A 3,734-nucleotide genomic window follows, 5' to 3' on the forward strand; every position below is an offset into this window, starting at 1 on the left:
TCATTTGTAGGTAAAAAGTCATTACCTTGATCATTGTATTGATATATCTCTTCATTTAAGAGTTTAGGGCCATTTCTAGCTTAGTCTTGAAGTATTTCTGGTTTTCAACACCATCTGAATTTGTAACTTCAGATCTGGACTCCTCTAGGACCTTATGGACATAAAGCCTCAAGCTTTATGAAGCTTTGGCCCTCCTCCATGTCCAAAACCTCTTCCTAAGGCTAGTTTTGAGTGTTTTAGCATCTTGAAGCCTTGCATGCACGTAAAGTTAGCAACTTTACATGGTAACTACACCCTATGAGGCTAGATATACAGTTTGGAGCCTTGGTTTCGCTTAAAAGCGTCTGAATGAGAAAAGGACTGAAGGAACTCGACGATTTGCATAGTCAAGTCGACGAGTTGGATGAGAGTTTGCTGCTTTCTGGATTCTGCATGAACTCGGCGAGTTAGTGAGATAACTCGACGAGTTGATTAGGGTTTTCCCGTCTTTTGGACACTGCATGAACTCGACGAGTTGTTTGGAAACTCGGCGAGTTGACTCGAGTTTTTGGTCGAAGAGTTCTAAAGGAACTCGACGAGTTGGCTCAACATGGACTATTGACCTTGATCGTTAACTTTGACCTTGACCAATGGTTGACCAAGTTTGACTTCTTAGGGTACTTTGGTAATTTGGATCTTGATAGAATTAGTCCTATGATGATTGTAGGTGTTTGAGTTTGGAGTTGTGTTTGGGAGTTTGACATTATCATCCAGTGCTACTTGTGAGGGGAGTTCTTCTCACTATATCAACAGGGTCTAAGGCACCAAGGTCGGCCCTTTATGATTTGTATCCTGGTTATAGGATTATGTTATGTTAGTGATCTGTTAGATCTGTATCCTGGTTATAGGATGATGCTATGTTAGTGATCGGTTGGATGTGTATCCTGGTATATAGGATGATTATATTGTTAGTGATTTGTTAGATCTGTATGACTATCTGTACATGCTAGCTAGTGTATGATACTTATGTGTTGATTGTGTGATTGGGGGTGGGTTGAGGCGGTCCTACTTTGTGCTCTAGGCCAACATACCCAGGGCGGCCCGGATAGACTGCAGACCCGATAAGGCGTACTAGTCAGGCCGAAGGCCCGGAGAACAGTCCAGACAGGCTGAAGGCCCGAAAGGGTGGACCAGACATGCTGGAGGTTCTGAGAGTGGTCCCGATAGACTGAAGGCCCGGTGCGGGCGGTCCAATCATACTGAAGACTCTAAGAGTGGACCAGGTAGACTGAAGGCCCGGTGCAGGCAGACCAATCGTGTTGTAGACTCTATATATGCATGTTGTTTGTTATGATATTGTTATGGTTTGTATGGCGTTGGTATTTTGGGGGAACTCACTAAGCTTTGGGCTTACAGTTGTTGATTTTGTTTCAGGTACTTCAGATCATCGCGGGAAGGCGAAGGCGTGATCGTACAGTTCCTCATATTTTGTGATTTTGATTTCTGGGATACTCTGACATGAAACTATTTTGAAAACACTTTGTAATAATTAATGGTTTTAATTAGCTGAAAAAGTTTTCAATTGGCTTGAATTTTTTGGATGTTACACTTCACCTTCTTCAATTTTCACTCAAACAACTTCATTTTTGTGAAAAAAATGGCTTCTCCTTCCAACCCAAAAACTCTAAAAAATATCAAAAGAAACACCCAAAACACAAACCCACTCTCACATTCTTCACCAAATTTCGTCCAAAGCCAAAGGGATCGGCCTATTTATTCACCTCCAAATTTACACTTTGGTGGTGTTTACTACTCATATCACACTACTAGAAAAACAACCTTTTACAACGCGCAATGCGTGTCGTAAAACGCTCAGACGACGCGCAAATGCGTGTCAAGAAAGACCCTGTCATAACGAGAGACGACACGCTTTTGCGTGTCGTCTATTTACGACGCGCAATTACGACAGACATTTACGACGCGTGTTTACAACACGCATTGTGTATCAAGGAAGGCCCTGTCATAAAGGAAGATGACACGCATTTGCATGTCGTAACCTTACGACGCGCATTTACGACTCGCATTGCGTATCATTAAAGCCCATGTCAAGAAAGGCCATGTCATAAATAAGGATGACACACATTTTTGCATATCATAATTTTAAATGTTTACAAAAAATATTATTTATAGATTTACTAATTTTCAAATTAAATTTTTATTTAATGTCTCATAATAGAAAATAAAATATAATATACAAAAAATACAATCCATTGCATAAAATTTAATGTCATACAAATAATCGTTCCATGGAAAGATAAAACAAATCAATAGAAGTTGTAATAAAAATTTACAAACTAATTAGATACAAGAAATATAAAAAAATATACCCTCAAATTCTTTTCAAAATCTAATCTCCATGTCAGCTCTTCAACTCACTTCTCTAGTTTGTCATTAGCTTCTCTAAGGGCTCCAACATCTCTTGCAACCTGTGACAACATATTATAATTTTTTAATTACTATTTATTTTTATAATTCAAAGCATTTAGATAAAATTGTATTATATAATACTTAGATTTTTTTATAGAAAATCCACTCCCCAGCTTCAACATTCTTAATTCTTTCCTTGCTACATTTGATCTCCATAGACATTGAAGTGTAAGATTTGCTTTCTGCTTATTCACCCTTTTTTCTAATCATTTTCTTAAATACTTTACAAACATAATTCGTCCATAGTACCTGAACTATAGTTGCAGCATTGTTTCTTCTTCTTCTTCCAATCCCAAGGTCAACATTACTAGCACTAGATTTTTCTATAACAATTATTATGAATTGAAAACAACAAATTTTGACCAATAGTGACTCTTTATTTACAAAACCAAATAAATGAAAGTATAAGATGATTACCTTCTTTAGTAACTTCCAGGCTTCCAGCAAGTTTTTTATGAATGTCAGGCATGTCACTCAAAACACCCAATTCCGTATCCTTCAGGTACCTGCATTAGAAACAAACTCCATAAAATGAAACACATGGAAAAAGGTTTTTATAGACTTGCCAAACAGTGTAAATTGATAGTTTGTTAAAAATTGGAGATAGAAAGAAAGTGGTTAAAAATTGGTGATAGGTGGACCTATAATTTAAAAAAAATGTTATGATTTGGTGATATCTATTAAACTTTACAATAACAGTGTAAATTGATAGTTGGTTAAAAATTGGAGATAAAAAGAAAGTGGGTAAAGGATTACCTCCAACATAAGTAACAGCAGTACCTCTACCATCATTTCCAACACTTCTACACAAGTCACAAAAACATTTTGAAATGTAAATATAAATCTCAAATTAAAAAAAAATACAATTATTATTATTAGTAATGTTGACCTTGGGATTGGGAGGAGAGAATCATAAGAATCACGTTCACGTTGAAGAATCAGATAGACCACACCAACCACATCAATATTTAAACAATCCCAAATACCAATCTACTTTCACTCTACTTCCATTTCTTGCATTTAAGCCTTAAAAAAATCATACCATCTCCTTGAAGTGTCTTGTAGACAATGAATCAGGAGGCAGACGAAAAGAATCAGATACAACAGCAGCAACAACATATGATTGATCCATGTATCTGGTGGTGCTTGTGTAATCAGCAACAACACATTGCCTAAAATTTTCAATGTAAACGGGGTTAATTCTGGTTCTCTCAGTGTGGCTAGCTTCTTAAGTAGAGAATAGAGATAATGGGGGGCAATAACGTCTT

General features: G+C 36.9%; 1 long non-coding RNA gene across 1 annotated transcript; it reads right to left on the reverse strand.

Annotated features, from left to right (window-relative positions):
- Positions 1 to 2,926: 2,926 nt before the first annotated feature.
- On the reverse strand, positions 2,927 to 3,460 carry LOC145136910 (uncharacterized). Its single transcript, XR_013720777.1, has 3 exons — positions 3,356 to 3,460; positions 3,223 to 3,269; positions 2,927 to 2,972 (listed from the first exon to the last, which is right to left on the reverse strand). It is a non-coding gene; the product is annotated as an uncharacterized LOC145136910 (long non-coding RNA).
- Between the last annotated feature and the right edge of the window lie 274 nt (positions 3,461 to 3,734).

Source organism: Lactuca virosa, chromosome 9 (genome assembly GCF_052849685.1).
Source record: "Lactuca virosa cultivar CGN04683 chromosome 9, Lactuca_virosa_CGN04683_v6, whole genome shotgun sequence".
Lineage (NCBI taxonomy): Eukaryota > Viridiplantae > Streptophyta > Magnoliopsida > Asterales > Asteraceae > Lactuca > Lactuca virosa.